We start from the raw sequence: 22,414 nt of genomic DNA on the forward strand, positions 1-22,414 counted from the left end.
TGATTCCAATTTATTCAAGAACAAATGACCAGACTCAAATTATTGTATTCTGGACACATTATGTGAAGACACATCTCCCTTGAGAAGTCCGTAATGCTGTGAACAGTAGAAATAAGCAACAGCGGAGTGGACAGACTCAATTAGAAGAGCAATGGATCAGCCAAGAAGATATGAAGGGTAGGGCAAAACTTCTCAGAGAAGGTCCAGCTGTGACTGCAGATAATCAACACCGACTTGATGGCACATGACTAGTTAAAGCATATAGGAGTATAAGTAATACTCAGGAATGGCAATCAATTTTTCAGCAGAGTAGTGCATATGGACTTAAGCTAAGCTGCATTCTTCTCCCCCACCCCACCTCCTCTCCAGCTTGGTTCTACATTTCTGATAAAATGCTAATGTAATTTTGCACTCCCATTGGGTGCCATTAGCTAGAGATGAACTATTAGAGAGTGGTTCACAATATGCAGCGAGTGATGTAACTGGACTTCTGATGTTTTCTTAGCATCAGACTGAATCCTTTATGGTTCTGTGAGATCATTAGAACCGTGTATCTGGAAGCTATATGTATTTCAATATGCTATTTGGCAGCTTTGGGGTGATGAAATAGTCTTTCTCTTGTCAGAGTAGAATATTTATGATCTTCTTCTGTACTGTGACACTTAGTTGAGGGAAATTATGGACCTTGATTGCCAACAGATGTAATCTTGTCAAATCAGGACAGGAAAAAAGGGGCCTCAAGGTGAAAAACCATCATGTAGAAAAATGTCAAAGCTGTCTGTCACCTGTCTGTCCAAACTTTCTTAGCATCCCTTGTCTTTACGAAATGAAGCAAACTCATTTGAATTGGGTGCACTGCCATTTTAACAGATGGCTACAAATGTGGGTAGCCAAGAGACCATGTCTGTGTTTGTAGGCAGCGCAGAGAAGATCATAATGTGACAGCTAGTCAAGAAGAGGATGTGCTGTAGATGAGAAGAAATAGTTGACTGAATGAATTACTCCTAAAAAACTGTACATAAGTAATAATTTTAGTTAAATATGTTAATTTTTAAAAAAGAAGCCAAACCAAGACTGTAATCCTAAACTCCGAAGTTCCTAATGTGATACCTATAGCAGCCATTGTGTTCTTTGCGTCTTTATGAATTAATTACATTTATTAATCATATTTAATCCCCTAAATGCTTTGCTGTACCTATGGGCCGATGAACATATTTAACAGGGGGGAAAAAGAAAGAAAAAAAGTGGCAGCAACCCAAAACTCTGTTTATTTTATTTGATTTATGATCAAAAAGTAAAACCCCCCAAAAGTGAGTCAATATTTATACTTGAACCAAACATAATATATTAAAAGAGTACATTGAAAATACAAAAATATGGTTGTCAAAGTTACTACGCTATTAAGCATAAAATAGTAATTACTAAAGAAAATTTGGAAACCATTCTGGAAATCTCAGGTGACCTCTCAGTGAAGACAAGGAGAGTATTTTATTCATTGGGTGTTAACATGATGAGTTAGTATTTGAATGATCAAGCCAGCTCACCAAACCATCCAAATAAGAACAGCTGTGCAAAAACACAAGTCAGCCCGGTTCTGTTTTCCATACGTACATTGGGCTCTTGCACCGGAAAATATTCTATGATCCTGTGATTCCCCAAAATAGCAAAACATTACACTGGGAAAGTGAAAAAATAATCCCCTGCATGTTGAAAAATAGGCAAGTAAAAAGGGTGTTGCAAACAGATTCACTCCAAATCAGAGATTATGCTTAGATCATAATCTCTGGAGTCACGGAGTCAAATTATTCTGCAAAACACCTGACGGAAGGACAAGAAGAAATGGGTGGAAACTAATCAAAGAGAGAAGCAGCCCAAGGTTCTCAACTAACAACTGGACAGTGAGGGCTGTCTGCGCAGTCATGAAGTGGGATCAACATGACCAGTTCTTGCCCATAGCATTGCTGGCAAAGATTGGATCAGATACACCAGAGATCAGCAGGCCAGTTTCGGTGAGCCAGATGCACCGCTGCCACTCAGGAGAAGAAGAGAAAGAGGAGGTGCTGAGAGAGCCAATTTCTCATGTTTTTGTCCTCCCGGGTGGCAGCAGCACATTCATTTCCCAGAATCTGGCTTGCCGATCTCGGCCAGTAAAGGGAATGGCAGGTGGGGAGGGGTGGGGTGGCAGAGAAGCGAGATGCATAGAGAGAGACAGAGCTGCCCTTGCCGTCTCCCCCCTCCTCTTGCTGGGCATGGCAGGAGCTGGAAGCCCAAGATCGGCAGCCGAGATTCGGGAAGCCGGACCCTCTGCTGCCACTTGGGAGAAGAAATGAGAGAGGAGGCGCTGCAAGAGCCCATTTCTCGCATTCTTCTTTTCTCAGGCAGTGGCAGCAGCTTGTTCAGCTCCCCGAATCTGGCCTGCCAATTCCAGCCAGTGAGGGGGAGTGGCAAATAGGGAGAGGTGAGGCAGTGGAGAAGCAATGCAGGGCTCCCCTTGCCATCTCTTCTCCCCCACCTCAATGGGTATAGCAGGAGCGGGAAGCTCAACATTAGCAGGGCAGATTTGATGAGCCGGATGCACTGCTGTTGCTCAGGAGAAGAGAGAGAAGAGGTGCTGTGAGAAAGCCCATTTCTCATGTTCTTCTCTGCCTGGGCGATAGAAGCACATTCAGCGTCCTGAATCTGGCCTGCCAATCTCTTGAGACTCAATGGCTTTTATTATTTATTCACTATCAAGCCAGCCTCCCAGCGTAGCACAGTGCAAAATCCCGGTTCCATTTCAGGGCAGGCGGGATGCTTGGGGGATGTGCATCAGTTGCTTTTCCTTGGGGAAAATCTTGGGGAGGAGAGCTGCAAACCCAATGGTGTCCTCAAGAAGAAGAGGACGAATTTCAGTAAGGCTGGGCTGCATTGTCTGTCAAGCGGCAGGATTACATTATGCTCCAGTTGAAAAGGAAATCGGTAGGGCATGAAAAGGTGGTGACGGGGTGGATAGATAGCTGTGTAGTCTCTTCCTAATGATTTATTAAAACAGCCAAGTGCCACCAGGAAGTCTTTTTCACCCGCTAGTCAGAGCGACAGACAAACCCCACTTTGCCTTCTGCAAACAACCAGTGCGCAACTAACTAAGTCTTGGGGAAAGCTGCAAATGGGGAAAAGGGGAGCACACGGAGAGGGTAATTTTGTTTGTGGCAGAGTTTCCTGTCTGACCGCACAAGCTCTGGAATTAATGGAGCCTGCGAGGCCAGACTAAAACAGAAGGCAACCCCAAACCACTTGCTCTCCAGCACACACAAGCAGGAGCATCAGAAACCAGAAGAGCAGCTGCCTGGTGTGCAGGCAAGGAATGCTGGAAAGCAGAGGAGCAGCTCTCCCATGTGCATCCACAGGAGCACCGGAAACTGGAAAAGGAGTTCCTTGAGCTTCCAGAGAGAGACTGAATCAAGATCATGTGTGGCACTGGTATCACTCTATAAAGCCTTAGTAAGGCCACACCTAGAGTTTTACACCCAGTGTTGGTCACTACACTATAAAAAGTTTAGACCTCAGAACAGGGGTGTCAAACTCACGTTGTCACATTATTGCTTGGTTGTTAATCTCAGTAAAATAGTCAAGACTCATTTACAAGTTAAATCTTCTTTAAGCATAAATATTCAAAATTATAAGCAAAGAAGAAAAGAACAAAGAAGACATTTAAAGACATTTTCCGTAACATCATTGTAGTTAGGAAACCCCCCCCCAGCAATGTTCAGATTAGTTGTTCATGGGCATATGGAAACAATCATTATTGCTTTAATAACAAGCTGTACGTGCAAATAAAAGTGTTATAGATAGAATTTGTGGGTTGAATGTAGTTAAATAAACTGCTGCCTTCATTGACATCAATCTCCATGAATATTCTGGTCTTGATTTCCATTTCCATTAAAGGGATCAGGGAAGGTTTCACAAGAGCCATGATTGCAAGGACCTACACAGACCCAGCCCTTTGGCTTCGATAGGTCTCTGCATTTTATAAAAGGGCTGAGAATATGCCTCAAGATTCCAAAATTATCAATACAAATGGAAATAAAGACTATTGAGAAAAGGGCTCATCAAGAAGAAACAATTTGAATGGATTTGGCTGCAAATCAGACAAATCATATTTTCTTTCCAATTACTAATGCTCAGCATGATGGTGCTGTGTTACCAAGCCCATATCAGGTCAAAAGTAATCTGATCTATTCATCTGTGGCATCTCAGGATTGAGGTCCAGATGTTAGATCAGAAACGTTATTATGATCATGCACAAGTATATTCATTAATGGTTGCAGCTGCAGGGTATTCTCTAAGAGGAATCTTCATGTGAACACAAGAAATGCCTTCACATCAAAAGCCCATTTATTTCAGCATTCTGTTTTCATCAGAGGCAGGCCAGATGTTTGGGATCTCCAAAGCACCTGGCATCTGCTATTTTTTTAAGGCTGCACTGGTCTATCATCCTATATTAGCATTTTTGAACTTCCTTGATGATTGATTTTGATGGCCACATCCCATATTATAAAATACAGTAACTATTGTGTAATACATGAGTCTTATCCATGCCATGAAATGTTTCGAAATACTGTATTCCCTCATCTTCAAAATTCATTTCTACATGACAGAGTATTTGTGCTTGGAAAAACCAACTGTAGTTTCTAGACAGAACCTGTTTTGAGATTTTTATGCAATGTTCTTTTGATCTGGATTAAATAAATGTAGATTAAAATAAATTAAATGTATCTCTTGATGATGCATTTGATGCTGATGATAACTAGCATCCAATAAACAAGAACCCCTTAGCAAACTGAACTAGAATAAAATCCAACTTTCTTTTAAGAAAAACCTAAAGAAAATCCTCATATAGTACCAAGGTAACCTTCATCAGGCTAATGAGAAATAAATTGTATTTGACTGGCTTCCAGTAACTATATGTTGTCTCTTTCTTTTCATTAGCTGAGATGAATCTTTGCAAATGTTGTTCAGGAGTCCTACTGTACTACACTACAGGTTATTGGAGCATTGCATAAAGATTATCTGTGTGGTACGTTAAAAAACAAATATGTTTAGTGCTATATAGGCAAGAGCACTCTTCAAAAATAATAGAATATTATTCCTCATTGGCAATCACAATTGGCAAAGTTTTCAAAATTTTCTGTTACGCCCTCCCCCAGGAAGAAGTAAACATTTTGCACTCTCCAACTTGCAGTCCACTTTGCCTGACCTGCCCCCCCCAAAATTGTGGGGCCCCCCGGCAAGATGCACATCCTACTTGACACTTGTACCAGTACCTCCATCACGTTCCTTGCCATTGTGTCGAAGGCAGCCCATTCTAAAAGAAAACATCTTGCAATTTCTAGAAGTTTGATTGAATTTGCGATGGAGGTACAAGTGTTAGGTAGGAAGCATGTCCTACTCCCTGAGGGGGAAAAAAAGGCATGTTCCCCAGGGTCACACACACATACACACACTGCATTGCTTCACGCATCCCCAGGAGGGCCCGCCCCACTATCTGAAAAGCACTGCTTTAACTGAATATGAATTACTATGAGAAAAATTAAATTAATATAGTAGAACATTTCTGAATAAATAATTATATTTCCCTTGGTTATGGGACAATTAATAAACTACTTGAATGGAAATCATTGTCTCGGTATTTTTCTCTTTATTTTAGAGAATGTGGAAAATGTGTATTTCTCATGTTACCTCAATTTTATCTTTGCCATCTTAAGTCAGTAGATAAGGAATATTAAGATCCTTACCCAGATGGTGGTTAAGATGATCCAACAATACCTTGCAAAAACTTCTGGAATGAAAGGAAACTAGGATTTAAATTTTCTTGATTAAAATAGCCCATATGATTTCTTAAGTTAAACAAATGGTTTATAACAGAACCAGGCAGAAAACTCAACTGACTTATTATTTAGCACAGGAACCCAGCTGCTATTTATGCATTACATTTTCCAGAAGTCTGTCTGCTATGTGGAATAGTTGTATAATTTCAGAAAGGAAGGGATGCAATTATGCTATCAAATGATGTTGTCAAACATTGCATTTCACTACATCATGTGGATACAGACTGTTAACAGTGCATTAAATACTTGGTTGAAAACTGCCTATCTTCATTAAGATTGTGTATATTACTTTTTAAAAAAGAGTCCATCTCAAATCATTTCTCAGTCTTAAATATACAGTATTGACTAGTGCAGAGATCCAGATTTGTATATCCAGCCCTTCTCAGGGACTTGTTAAGATAGCTACATCTTTTCCCATGCTTGCATATCTGCCCTAAGCTGCTGACACATGATCTCAGGAAAATATATTTTTGATTCTAATTGGCCTGAACAGCTGCTCTGATTTACATTTTACCCTATGAATCCAGATTCCTGCACAGGCCTAATGAATATATTCAGAAATGCAGTAAACATTTAGGAAACACTGCAGAAGAACAATATAGATATAAACCTTTGAATAACAGTGACTGGCCCATCTGCATATAATAACATGTGTCCGCGTGTGCATATGCATACACAGAAAGGCATTCCCAAATGCTTTTGTACATATGTGCAACATCTGTACAAAAGACACAGAGTATGCACTACAATGCAGCTTTCATAAGGCTGCACTCCCTTCCTCTCTCCCTCCCTCCCCATGTGATTAATGACAACTTGTTTACAATACTAATTTTAAAATATAAGGAGACTGAAAAATTTCACAGCATATAAGCAATATAAACAATAAAATGGGTGGATGAAATTTACTTAGATGACAATTCATGGAATTGATGTAGAAGTTAAATAAGCATGGATTCATCTTCTAATATAGATCAAATCAAAGAGTGGAACTGCCATATTACATCTTACTTTAAAGTACAGGTAAGTATTTTGTATACCTTATAGATAAGATTAAGCAGGTGGTAATCTGATGTTATACTTCTAAGCCATTCCCATACTTTCCTCAAAAGCTTTTTCTATCCTTTTCTCACAGAGACACAATCAGATGCCTGCTTAAACTTAATGAACGCAACATCTAGGCAAAGCTTATTTTTCCTTTATATTTTTCCATTTAAAATCCCCTGCTCTATTGCACTTCAACAGATTTTATCCCATCCTCAAGAGTATTTTCTAATTCCATCCAATTTAAAAGTGTCTTGCATACATTTTGCTAATGGCATTGAATAGACTAATTAGACAATGATAACTATCGTAAAAGTCTTCCCTTCCCTATGAATGGCAAATGCAAATGCCAGTCTTTGTGTAAATAAATAATAAGGCCAGTATGGCACCCACTTAATCACCTCTGGGAAAAATAAAAACCATTCATATCGATTTGGAGAATTTTTGACACTGAAAAGTATAGCTAAATTCAGAAATATCAACAATTATTCTCTAAGGAAGATTACTGATCCGATTCCTCCACATATACTTCATACAAAATGATTTTCATCTTTTGTCAGAATATACAAGATTTGAAGGCTCTGTATATGGATATACAGGTAGTTTTTCAGGATATACAAGATTTGAGGGCTCTGCATATGGATATACGGATAGTTCTGCTTAATTACCTCAATTGGAATTAGCAACTCCATTGATAAGGAAGCAGTGGCTTAGTAGGAAATCACATGATTGCAAGTATGCTTTCTCACTAGAAGGAGACCACCTAATCTGTTCCCCACCTTTGGCTTTTGTTTGTTTCTTAACTACCATACCCCCACACACACACTTTGGAAACCTTGATTGACAGGTTACTGTCTAGTATATATCTAAAGCAATGCAATCAAACCACATCCTGGGATTAAAAGCCATTGCTGTGCTACATAAACAGGTTACTCTCTTAAAATCCCTTTGTCTCCAATCTGTTCACTATAGGTGAGATGGGTGAGGAAAAAAGCAATTGATTTCTGCAGGTAATTTCTCCTCTATCTGATTCTTTTCATTGATGAAAAGCATGATTGCACTGCTCTTATGTAGAACAACAAGCAGTTCACTCTCTTGAAATCTCTTTCTCTCCAATTTTCTGCTCTATGATGGAAAGGTGAGGCAATGGAGATATTGCTTATAGCAGTAGCTATGATGGCGAACCTTGTGTATGTGTGCGTATGCTATCCCATGTGCATGTGCTCACACCCCTAAATTCAATACCCCAAGACACACCCCACCCCATGCATGTGTGCAATATATCCCCGTGCTTCCCCATTCCCACGTATACATATATGATTCCCCCGCTCCATGATTTCCTGTGGGCCAAATAGGACTGTTTTTCTCCCTCTACAAGCTCCAGAGGCATCCCAACTTCTGGTGGGCCCAGTAGGTTTGTTTTTCACCCTCCCCGGCTCCAGAGGTTGTCAGAGCCTGAGGAGGACCAAAATGATCTCCCCTGCCCCCCGGAAGCCCTATGGAGGCCAAAAACGCCCTCCCAGAGCCTCTGTGTGAGCCAAAAGTTTTCTGGGTGGCACACACATGCACACTGGAGCTGAGCTAGGGCAATGGCTCATGTGCCAGCAGATATGGCTCCGTATGCCACCTGTGGCAAATGTGCCATAGGTTCACCATCACGGATCTATAGCAATCAATCAAGAAAGGAATTCAAGGCAGAACTGTAAGGTGTCTGTGCGATGCGTATAATTTTATTATTTGTATGTGTATAAGAGTAAACATTTTACTTTTTTCAAAGCTTCTCTCCAATCTGTCTGCTCTGCAGGGGGGCAAAAGAAAAAAAAATGGAGATCACGCATAAGACAATACATTTTGATTCATGATCACATGATTGAGGGATGCTGCAAAGATTGCCAATGGGCAGGGGAGTTCTTTTTTTCAGCACCACTATAACTAAAAATGGCTGTTTACATTTTTTTAACACTGTACCACGAACCATGTAGGTATTAATTTTGGTCTTACTTTGGAACATGGCAACATGTTGCCTATGTATATTATATACATGTTTCTTACTTTATCATAGTTCCTATTAACAATGAGTTAATTGAATTGAATTGATATTAATACTTTATTTAGTCAAGTATGATTAGACACACAAGTAATTTATCTTTAATATTTTCTTTTAAAGATATTTTTATTAATTTATAAACATTAAAAACAATACAAAAAAAAGGAAAAAACCCAAACAAAAACAACAAGAACAAAATAACAACAAAAACACATATAAATTGTTAAAACGTTACATCATTAATTGATATATTAATACTTTACACACTACCCCATCAGGTTTTCTTACGGCTCTTTCTATCAACATATTAATTACTGTGGTTATTTATCTTATCTTATTTATCTTATATACAGTGTTCTCTCGATTTTAGCAGGGGATGCGTTTGGAGACCGCCCGTGAAAGTCGAATTTCCGCGAAGTAGAGATGCAGAAGTAAATACACTATTTTTGGCTTTGAACAGTATCACAAGTCTTCCCTTAACACTTTAAACTCCTAAATTGCAATTTCCCATTCCCTTAGCAACCATTTAGATTATTACTCACCATGTTTATTTAATAAAGTTTATTAAAAATATATTTATTAAAGGCAGATGAAAGTTTGGCGATGACATATTACATCATCAGGCGAGAAAAACCGTGGTATATGGAAAAAACCTGTGAAGTATTTTTTAATTAATATTTTTGAAAAACCGTGGTATAGACTTTTCGTGAAGTTCGAACCCGCGAAAATCGAGGGAACACTGTACATTCTTTTTTGCACTGAAAGTTGAAGGAAAATGCAAGGCATCTTGCATAAGCCACGCCCACAGTGTGGTAGCAAGAATTTTGGTAGTCCTTCACTGCCTTGCTGTTATCATTTTTAAAATTATTCAGTTAATTATTCAGTTAATACATACATACATTCCATTAAGTACCATTTTAAAGAGATTATTAATTAGATAAAGTCAATATCATTACTTTTATAATTAATTAATATAATTATTATTAATATATTAATTAGTTAATATAATATACTCTAGTTTTGTTTTTTTCTCAGTTCTAACCATCCATAAAATATGTTCCAGATTTTATAGTATTCCGAGTCTTCTTTGTCATTTAGTTTCATTGTCATCCTATCTGCTTCTGCACATATTAACTCTAATATTTTCAATCCAGAAGGAAACAAGCAATGGCAATTAAAATCAGATATCTAGGCTTCTTTCCATGCCTTTATTCAGCATGGAATATGATCAGGCCATAGTACTCACTAAACTATGCATAGCAGAATTTGAGCTCCATATAGATCTAGTCAGCGTCCCAATCTTTATTGCTGGGGAATCCAATAGGTACACTGCCTCCTCTTTGGCTTACCTAACTAAATCAGAAATACCTAAATAGTGGAGTGCTTTATCCTGGCACAATGTCATGCTGTCCCCTCAATGGTCCTAGAAGGACAATACAAGAAGATTCCTTACTGGGAAAAACAATGCCCCTATCACTCTAAATACAGAAACAACAGAGCATGTGCTTTTCTGGTGCCTACACTTATATTAGCTTTATCTCACCTATACTGCATAAATATCCAGGGAATACAAGACAATTCTATAGCTCCCTGACGTTTTCAGATACCAACTGTCTATAAGGCTTTAGGGCAGGGGTCCCCAACCTTATAGATCTCAGGGACCACTACATTCATAATTTTAAATCCTGCGGACCATTAATACGATCTGCTTAATCAATAGCTTGGTGGGTATGCGTAGGTGGTCATATGACTGGGTGGACATGACCAACTTGATGTCATTCAAGTCAAGGGATGCCTCACTGGCCTCTACTCACCTCTTCCCCCCCAAACACTCCTTGCCTGCCTGCCTGGGCTCCTTAGAGCCCCATTTGGAAGCAGTTGTTGGAGCTAAGCAGCCACAAGTGTTGGCAAAGTGGGTGGCTCAGTTCAAATTGAATCTGACCAAGAAGGCAGCTCAGCAGAAGCACCTCACTGAGGACTATGAACATAGGCTTTCCAAGCAGAAGGAAGACCTGAAAGAGTGCAAGGCCACATACTAGCACTTGGAGGCTCAATGAGCTGAGATGGTCAGGCAGTCCTAGACTATGATGCAATCCCATTGGAATGCTTTCTGGCTCTTTGCCGCCAGCGGCACTTCCCTCCAGCCTTCACTCAAAACCCCGCACCAGGAGGCTGAAGCAGACCCCAAGTCAGAATTTCGGTCCCCTTCCAACCCACACAAAAAGACCCCAAAGGGGGAGACTCTCTGCAGCAACACAAATAAGTTCACTTCACTTATCTGCCCCAGGGCCTGTAGTTAGGAGTTTTTATTGCACTGAATCCGGGGTTTGTATCCTCTGATTCAGTGCAATACATAAAATGCAAATAATTTTTCTGCGGACTTCCAAAATTTTCTCACGGACCATCAGCGGTCCATGGACCACCAGTTGATGACCATTGCTTTAGGGTATATTTCTTCCCTTAACTTCTTTTCACTTTTTTTTAGACTCTGATGTACCTTCTATGCTTTTTAATTGACTGTACACCATTCACCTTATGATGCTGTGTGAGCATAATAAAATTTTGATTTGATTACCATAGTAACTATACTACTAGGTTTTGGAAATAAAGTTACAAATTCCTGAAAATATCAATTATGTCAAAATATTTGTCCAAGGCTTGTTATCTATTAATGAAATAAATGGCAAAAATATAATTTTAAATTTATCTTTTATTAGTAGCTGGATAACTGTGCTTCACTACAAAACTATGTGATTAGGCTTGATAAATTGACAATTAACGTTTGAACATTAATGAGTAGTTACAATTGGCCTTTCCTCTCCACTTCTCTCCCTCAGGCTTGCCCCACAGCAGCTCTCTTCTCCTATCCCTTTCTGTCTGTCAGGATTGCCCCACAAAAGCTTCTCCTCTCCCTTTCAGGTGGGGAGGGGCAGTAGAATGTCTAACTCCTTAGCATGGAGTAGCATGTCTAAACTCCCAGCTTGTAGGCAGGATGAGTCATGTGCTGACCACAGCCACTGGCAGTTGGACCAGAGATTGTTTAAGGTGAAGAGGGGCAGTAGAACATCTAACTCCTTAGCATCAGTATATATTCTTATATACTATATATAAGAAATACTAATGATCTGATGGTCATTTAAAAAAATCCTTAGCGAGCACCTAGGAGCCAAGGCGAATGTATGTGCCAAGTTTCAAGTTTATAAGCTTTACGGTTCTGGAGATTTCGTGATGAGGCATGAGTGGTATTTGGCTTTTACATGTATAGGTACAGTTTTGAAGTCCATTTCAGGAATAAAGCCATAATATATGTTGAGAAATTGCAGAATATATAGGAATTAGCCAGATAAAGTACTCATAGTGGTGCCTGTATAGTATGGCTATCCCACAGGATAATCCCCTCTTAGGTCCTATTTAAGGCTGATAAATATAAGCAGATTTAGGCCAGCCTAATGACTTTTTAAGTTGTATCTCTATTTGTAGATCCTCTGTAGTAATGAGGATCTACAGATAGAGGTATATCCTCTGAATGGGTGAAGATTACTGGAAACTAGAGTAGAATGCTGCAACATTGACCATTTATGGCAATAAATGATCAAACATTATACTCTTGTATTGGTTCATTATAAATTCTCCAAATATTTTGTTAGGCAACATCTGTCTGCCTGTCTATTGATCAATCGATTGATCGATCCACCCATCCTGTAATTTTGGTAGATAAAGAGATTTGTTAGGTGTAAATATGTGAACAAACATAAATTTGCAGAGATTAAACTTAAAATTTCTGAGGATGACCTGTATACAAACACAGCAATGGGTAGGGCAGTAGATGAGAATAGTTCAGAATTCTGGCAATGTAGAGAATGTTGTGCTATAATGTTATCTTTGAAAAAATATAAACTCTCTGCCCCTAGGGGCAGCTACTAATGACTGCAATTAATCAACATACATTATAATGCATAATAGTTTATTCTGACATTAAGCAACTTCCCATAGTTGTATGTGAAAGGATGAGAATTGGATACAGAATTTCTTGGACTGCAATTTTCTAACAAAATCTGTCCCCCTGCCTGCATAACCCTTGAAATATGGGTTATTTCAAAGTTAGCTTGCTGAATTTCTGGTCTCATAATTAATGTTATTTATATCTGATCTCTTAAATCAGCCATAATAGGTGAGAATTTGGGGAGTTCTAGTACCAATGTATCTGGAAATACTAGTTTTGGAAAAGCTGGTATAATCTCAAGAGAATACTGATGTCTCTAACTGTAAATAGAGAAACCATCAGTCATTGGGGGTTTTTCTTGTTTTCTGCTTTAGAGTCATAATCCTACATCTGAAAATATGTGCAATTAATCTTCCCCAGCTGCTTCCATAGGATAAGGCAATAATGCTTGGCATGTTGCACAAGTAGGTTCTTTCCCTCCAGGCCTAAGAAAATGCTTAAGGTCAAACTTTTTAAGTTGATGAAAACAAACTGAGGTTAAAAAAAAAAATCTTTCTGAGCTTCATGTAATTGCTAAAGGGAAATAGGCCATATAGAAAAAGCTTACACAACAGGCCCATATTTCAGAAACACTGAAATTCAACAGACTGGATATTGTAATGGCAGATGTAGCATTGAATGTACTTTCGCTGTATGTTATTTTAGTAGAGAAATAGGTCAACATTGGATGATCTGATTAACCCCTATTCAAATTCTTCACATACATATTGCTACTACTTAACAAGGATTTTTTTTAAGTACAGTTCATTCTAGTAATCATTAAATTAATGCAAATTATGCTTTTAAAAACATTGGTATTAAAAATTGGGAGTACTGCTGGCAGTGTTTTCAAGAAGTTGATATATCTTTGGATCTCATCTCTCAATTCCAATTATAAATGCAATTACTTATAAACCATAGCTTCGTATTTTCTATCACTGTCAGAGTAGTTAAGTATTATGGGGAAACTAAAGCCCAATCCTCATTTAACATTGGCAAATGAGGCCACAACTTTGCTCTGCCCATAGATTACTATCCTAAATGCAGTTCTTTGGATCGATCATATCCATGAAATAAAAAAATGCAAACTAGATTACTACACATTTCTTTTAAAGAGTGGACTTTTAGTAAGCTTTAACTATGACAAAAGGGAAATAATTTCATTGCTACATATCAAGCAGTAACCATGATGGAGGGTTATGTATGAATGGGACCACTGTCATTACTATATTCATAGTACATAATAGAATATTGTCTGTATTTTATACAACCAGACATTAATAATCAGACACTGTACATTTAAATTACATTGATGACCATTCTTATTTGTCACAATAAACCAAAATGTGAATGGGCTCAGTACCTTCTGTAAGACTCTTCTTGTTAATACAAATAGCTAAACAACCCAAAATTTCCTTTCATGGCTGTTCTTCAAGCCAGACTTGGAAGCAAGAAATATAGTTCCCAATTCAAATTTGCTAGGAAATATGGGGATATCCAAATTGGCCAATGGTATTCATTATGGGTAAGTGATGACACATATGAAATGGGATTATGAAAATACCACAAGTTCTGTCAGTCTTTGGGTACAAGTACATAATGGCAGCATTGATAGAATGACATCATCACACATATGTTGTCATTTTGGGATTGCAGTTTACTTATAGGAAACTTCCTATACACACACCTGAGGACTTTAACGCTAGTCAAAGGCGTTACAGACTGTTTTCAAATATTTAGCTAAGAGATAACCCAGTTCCAATCAATGATTGAGGAGAAAGACATATATTGTACTTCTTACAGAACTGTACAGTAAATTAGGATTTGGGGCTTGAGAAAAACATTCTTCATTTAGTAATGGAAAAGCCCTTTTTCTATGACTGAGATTGCATAACTGTAGGAAAAGTTGAACATCAGAATTTATGTCAAGGAAACAGATTAGCTCATTAGTGTTCCTAGGAATAAACAGAGTGGTTCATGTATACCTCTATTCATACAGATTTAGGCATCATTTGAAAAATATATTATATTAATTTAAAGTAAATTGATTCCTCCATTATAGTGCCTTCAACCAATTTAAATTACATTTAAAAAGCTTACAAGAACTACACTTCTATAGTTTGGACATATACTTTTATCTTTTATCTTTGTACAGTTTTTATCTTTTGTGATTGTATTATTCTCAGCTAAGATAGGCAGCCAATTAATTTTATAAATAAATAAATATTTCACTGCACGCTAAGGGGCGTACATAAGTGCACTGGTGTGCCCTTTGTCCCCTGTCTAATTGTCTTTCCTTTCTCTCACTTATCATATATATTTTCTTCCTTTCAGCTGTCCTCTCCTCTAAGTTCACTTTTACCCTTATATATATTACTACATGTCTACTTTTCTTCCTATGTATTTGTGTATTGGACAAAATGAATAAATAAATAAAATAAATAAACAAACATTGTTGTTGCTTTTTTTAAAGGTATGATTATTCCTGGACAATGTGATTAAAAAACTTTTTTTTTTTAAATGAAGAATTCAGGAAATGTATCATACAGTGTTTGAGCAGATGTGCTTAGCTGAACCAAGATGTTTTATTTCCAGAATTCTTTTCTTTCAGACCTAGGAATTCTGATAATTAAAACCTAATGTATCTGGAGGACATCAAATAGGAAATATTTTTTTTAAATTGAATTATATAATGCAAATATACCCTTAATTTTTCTTGCAAAAAGCCTATTAGTAAGATTTTCAAATAATATTCCAAAACCTTAATCATGATATTGTGATTCAGTGGTTCTTAACCTTTCTAATGCCACGACCCATTAATACAATTCCTCATGTTGTGGTCACCTCCAACCATACGTCTAGCACTAATTCTCCCAACAGAGCTTTAAGCTGATTGGTAGGAAGGTCAGAGGGACACCCCCACTGTAAATGCCAGATTGGTCAGATTGTAAAAATATGTTCCAAGGTGCCAGAATAGAAGCTTTGGTTCCTAACACTATCGGAAATTTGTCTTTTCCCATGGCCTTTGCCAACCCCTATGAAACAGTCGTTCAACCCCCAAAGGGGTCTCAACCCCCAGGTTGAGAACTACTATTGTGGTCAGTGAACTGAATTTCTGCAAAAGCTCATACATAACGAGATGAACCAAAAATTTCATCTCATGATTTTTTTAAATGTTTAGAATGTTCGTGAATCAGTAAAACCAATGGATTTATATCAAAAATAGGAGGCATGAATACAGGCATGGTTTTGGTTTTCAAACATTATTTATTAAGCAATATTCAAATCTCAGCAAATCAATGTTTATTACTATTATAGGCCATCCTACATTAAGTAACATTAGTGGACAAAGTAATACCAAAGAGATAAGACTAAAGCATGGAAGACATTCCAATATTTATTTAATTTGGGGTTAAAAGTGACAACTTTTTTGTAACGAAGATAACAGAATAATGGTGTTGGATGGGACTTTTCAGATCTTCTAGTCCAACCCCTGCTCAGATAGGAAACCATATACCATTTCAGACAAATAAGTTGTCCAATGTCTTCTTAAAAGCCTCCAGTATTGGAGCACCCATGACTTCTGGAGGCAAATTGTTCTACTGATTAACTGTTCTAATTAAAATTATTTTAATTAACAATCTAATTTAGCTTAATTTAGCCAGTTTAGCTACTAGCCATTACACTCTTTTGAAAAACTTCGTATTGTTATGTTTCTCTGTTCTTGCATTCACACATGACACACCAAGACTAAGACAAATACACCTAACAATTAACAGTGCATGTAATGAGATAGGTCTTTTATTGTGGCACTGCTTTCATTATTCTGATGGAAGCAGTAAGATTTTTCAAAACACCTGCCATCTTGGAAACTGAACAAAAGAGCTTTGTGCAATAGTTAATAAATCCTAAAGGGGTGGTGGAAATCATAATGAAGTAGGTTTCAATATATAAGCACAAAGAGGCATATTTGGATAGAGTTTCAAATGTGTATACTAGGTAGAACTCCATACAGTATATACCAATGAAAATGTGAGCAATGTGCACATGAAAATTCATTCAGAATGTAAACAACATCCCCCAAATGATAATGAAAGATGTGTTCATTCCTGAGTAATAGATATTATGAAATATCTATTGAACCACCTCTTACAAAATACAGTGGTACCTCGGTACTCGACCACAATTTGTTCCAGAAGTGTGGTTGAGAACCGATTTGGTCGAGTACTGAATTTATTTATCCCATAGGAAATAATGGAAATGGATTTAATTGGTTCCCAGCCCCTGTTAACTCGCTGGGAACCAATTAAATCTATTTTCTTTATTTCCAATGGGATAAATAAATTCGGTACTCCAAGCTGCAGGAAGGGTGGGGGCTGCTGCAATCCCACTCCTTTCTGCTCCTTTCCTTTCCTCAATGCTTCCTCTTATTACCTGTAAGCAGCTGCAAAAACTTTCTCCCTCCCGTCGGCTGCAACGGCTTCCCTTCGAGGAACAACAGCGCCGGGAACGTCACGTAATGAAGGGAAGCTGCTGGAGCGGCGGCAACTGCTGAGATGGCTCCGGCAGCTTCCCTTCATCATGTGATGTTCCCGGCGCTGTTGTTCCTCGAAGGGAAGCTGTTGCAGCCGCCGGGAGGGAGAAAGTTTTTGCAGCTGCTTACAGGTAATAAGAGGAAGCATTGAGGAAAGGAAAGGAGCAGAAAGGAGTGGGATTGCAGCAGCCCCCACCCTTCCTGCAGCTTGGAGTTCTTATAGAGCTCCTCAGCCCCCCGAAGCTGCCGGATAATGAACAAAATTTTCTCTGGCTGTTCGGTATCTGAATTTTTGTTCAGATACCGAAGCAAATTTTTGCCGAAAATTTTGTTCGTTATCCGAAATGTACGAGAACCAAAGCGTTCGAGTACCGAGGTACCACTGTATATAACTATGTAGAGTTTCCCTTTGCAAACTACTTGTTACACATACATATGACATCAGTAATGGGTTCATCAATCTAGATATACAATCTCCCACATTTACATTGGAAAATCTACCCACTGAAGACACTGGCTTCTTTTTAAATAAAATTGCTGTTGTGCATTACTTTTAAGAAAAGCAAGCATATATTTATAGATATTACAAAGACAACTGTCAAATTCAAACCCAAAAGTACTTTTGAAATAAATTTCCAGCCTCTAATTCCAGATTTACAGCAGACTCTTATCATATACACATCTTCTGCACGGAGATACCTATCTGCAGAAATGAAATTATGTGAAACGCAATATATTTTCGCAACATAAGCATGCAATGAATTAAAAAGATTGGTTTTACTATTATCATTTTGTATGTTGCCAATCTACAAATTATCCAGTCTTCTCTCTCCTTGTATGTGTAAGTGTATGTGAGAGAACGAAAAAGTGAATGTCTGAGAGAAATACAAAGAGATATTATGAAAATGCCAGGACAATCATTAATTTTATATTATCCCATGGAAATGGCATTTCAATAAGATGAAATGAGAGTGGATACATGCACTGAAAGACTTAAATCATCTGCTATTATAATGATTAGATCGCTTTGATGGGTCCAGCAAACAATGTTACATTCACACATGTAACTCTTTTCAAATACAATTGTTCTAGAAAATAATTCATTCTTTTTGAGCTGGATACTGTACAATACAAAGTGGCAGATTTTGCAATTTGGGGGCTGATTCAAAATAAATAACTGGATTTTCTCCCCTGATATTTGGTATGAAGATGATTTTTAAGGAAAAAAACATAGAATGAGTGGCATTAAGAATATTTTTCAGGCTACCTTCTCAAAAGTTGGTGTAGATCTGATCTATCTACAGGAACCGGCTGTGCTTTATGAAGAGTTTTTTAAAAACTCTTAATTTACTTTGGGCTGTGGACATGGGGAAAAGAAACATAATTCAGAATTCAAACAATAAAATTAGAAGCAGCAATTGTGTCTCTCCCCCTCCCACCATTAAAAATTGAGTTCTGTGTTGTAATCCTGGCTCCCAGGCAACCTACCCGCAGCAAATCTGGGATGACGGATTTGTTTTGACTGCAGAACCATGCAGACAAATGGAACAGGCAGATGGCATGATGTGTATTCATGATACATGTCCCCTTACCAGAGTCTAGTCCATACTGCCTTTTTAATATAAAAAATTAGGACAGAGCTGAAATCCCAGCAGGGTGAAGAGCTTCAAACTAACCTAACCAAAGTAGGGTGGCTCTTTTTTTCTAATCGGAATTAATTCACAGACAGCATCATGCTGAGGGATATACTAGCCTTCTCTCCCCCCCTACCCCATGGTACTTTCTTTGTAATGATGTAGCACTGTGTCTTTAATAAATGTATATCGAAAGAGAGAAAGAGATATTGAGAGAGAAAAATCAATGATGATTATAGAAGGCTAAGATTAGAACCATTCCCCACTGGCATAAAAGGCAGATATCAGAATGCCAGATATAAGCAATATAACATTGATGATATTTAGTTCTATCATATTAAGCAAAGAATGAGGTGAAAATCCTATGGTGGTTTGTCTCTCTTCTCCACGTGATAAAGAAAACCACCCCCGCTTCTTCCCAAACTTCTTTTATCTGGAAGCTTGGCTGATTAAACACAAAGAAAGCAAATGCTTGTCAGCAAATGCAGTGAGCATTGTTCAACATAAAAGAAGCTATTTATTCCCCAGTGTAGAATCAGCTAGGATATGATGGGGTCTCTCTCTCTCTCTCCTCTTGACAAAATATGCTTTTCTTTTTGTTTTATTGGCTTTGTCAAACATTCTTTATAACCTGCTACCAGGTCCAAAGAAGCTTGCAGGTACAATTTCTATGCTGATATTGGCTTATTTCAGAGAATCTGTGAGAACAATTGACTCTCCTATTCAAATCTCGCCTTGTTTCTGAGTTCACCAGGCAATCATATCTTAATTTAATTATTTCTGCACTTACCAGGATAGGAGTAATAATACTGATCTCCCATAGAAAAATACTATAAGGTCTGTTGAAAACTGAGCAAGTTGTTGCACTGATCATAATGAACATGCATTTCAACAACCAGGCTTTTTTCAAATACTTTTATCACATAATTTCATTTAGTCATCATATGAACAAGCCACAACAGTAATGATATAGCAATGAAGTACAGTAGAACCTGTGATAATATGTTCCATAACTTTGGTCACAAACTGATTTGGTCATGACCTGAACCTAATTTTGAAAATTTGGCACTTACAAAAAAAAAAAAAAAAAACCTCAGAAGGGAAAATCAGCCGCAGGGTGAAAAATTACGAATGTTTTGGTTGGAACCCAATTTGGTTCTCCTGTACTCCTAATCTATGTTTGAATTTTAAGTTATATTGGCTTAGTCCAAATGAGAAATTGCAAGGAAGTGTTATAGTATAAACATCTGATTTGCATAGGATACTATCAGTGACATAATGCGTTGTACCAGTGGTCAATAATGGGATTGACAATGGGAAATAACCTCAAAGTTATATGATCTGTTTTAGCAAATACTCTAATAGAGACAAGAAATGCAAGAATTCAACCTAGTTTGTAATTAATATTTTTGAAATACTTGGAATATTTTTCAGTGACTGGGGCTAAACATCTTTGTCCATCTGTCTGGGAGGAGTTTGACTTGGTGACACCTAAGGAAGTGGACAAGGCCATTGGAGCTGTGTGTTCTGCCACCTGTCTACTGGATCCATGTCCCTCTTGGTTGGTTTCGGCCAGTCGAGAGGTGACGCGGAGCTGGGTCCGGGAGATTGTCAACGCTTCCTTGGGGAGTGGGTCCTTTCCGGCCCCTTATAAGGAGGCACTTGTGCGCCCCCTCATCAAGAAGCCTTCCCTAGACCCAGCTGTACTCAATAACTACCGTCCAGTCTCCAACCTTCCCTTTATGGGGAAGGTTGTCGAGAAGGTGGTGGCATTTCAGCTCCAGCGGTCCTTGGAAGAAGCTGATTATCTAGGTCCTCAACAGTCTGGATTCAGGCCTGGCTACAGCACGGAAACTGCTTTGGTCGCGTTGATGGATGATCTCTGGTGGGCCCAAGACAGGGGCTTGTCCTCTGTCTTGGTGCTTCTTGACCTCTAAGCGGCTTTCGATACCATCGACCATGGTATCCTTCTGCACCGGCTGGAGGGGTTGGGAGTGGGAGGCACTGTTCTTCAGTGGTTCTCCTCATACCTCTCTGGTCGGTCGCAGTCGGTGTTAGTGGGGGGTCAGAGGTCGACCTCTAGGTCTCTCCCTTGTGGGGTGCCTCAGGGGTCAGTCCTCCCCCCCTACTATTTAATATCTACATGAAACCACTGGGTGAGATCATCCAAGGGCATGGGGTGAGGTATCATCAATACGCCGATGATACCCAGTTATACATCTCCACCCCATGTCCAGCCAACGAAGCAGTGGAAGTGATGTGCCGGTGCCTGGAGAATGTTGGGGCCTGGATGAGTGTCAACAAACTTAGGCTCAACCCAGACAAGACGGAGTGGCTGTGGGTCTTACCTCCCAAGGACAATTCCATCTGTCCGTCCATTACCCTAGGGGAGAATCACTGGCCCCCTCAGAGAAGGTTCGCAATTTGGGCGTCCTCCTCGACCCACAGCTCACATTAGAGAAACATCGTTCAGCTGTGGCGAGGGGGGCGTTTGGCCAGGTTCACCTTGTGCACCAGTTGCGACCCTACTTGGACCGGGAGTCACTGCTCACAGTCACTCATGCCCTCATCACCTCGAAACTCGACTACTGTAATGCTCTCTACATGGGGCTACCTTTGAAAAATGTTCGGAAACTTCAGATCGTGCAGAATGCAGCTGCGAGAGCAATCATGGGCTTTCCCAAATATGCCCATGTTACACCAACACTCCGCAGTCTGCATTGGTTGTCGATCAGTTTCCGATCACAATTCAAAGTGTTGGTTATGACCTATAAAGCCCTTCATGGCACCGGACCAGATTATCTCAGGGACCGCCTTCTGCTGCACGAATCCCAGCGACCAGTTAGGTCCCACAGAGTGGATCTTCTCTGGGTCCCATCAACTAAAGAATGTCGCTTGGCGAGACCCAGGGGAAGAGCCTTCTCTGTGGCGGCCCCGGCCCTCTGGAACCAACTCCCCCCAAAGATTAGAATTGCCCCCACCCTCCTTGCCTTTCGTAAGCTGCTTAAAACCCACCTCTGCCGTCAGGCATGGGGGAATTGAGACCCTCTTCCCCCTAGGCCTTTACAATTCTATGCATGGTATGTATGTATGTATGTTTGGTTTTTTATATTAATGGGTTTTTAATTGTTTCTAACATCAGACTACTATTGTACACTGCTTTATTGTTGCTGTTAGCCACCCCGAGTCTCCGGAGAGGGGCGGCATACAAATCCAATAAATAAATAAATAAATTGTTAATACCACAAAGAGGAGAAGTAATAATGGGATCCATGCATATTTTAGGAAGAGTGCTATTCCCCATTTAAT

Source organism: Erythrolamprus reginae, chromosome 3 (genome assembly GCF_031021105.1).
Source record: "Erythrolamprus reginae isolate rEryReg1 chromosome 3, rEryReg1.hap1, whole genome shotgun sequence".
Lineage (NCBI taxonomy): Eukaryota > Metazoa > Chordata > Lepidosauria > Squamata > Dipsadidae > Erythrolamprus > Erythrolamprus reginae.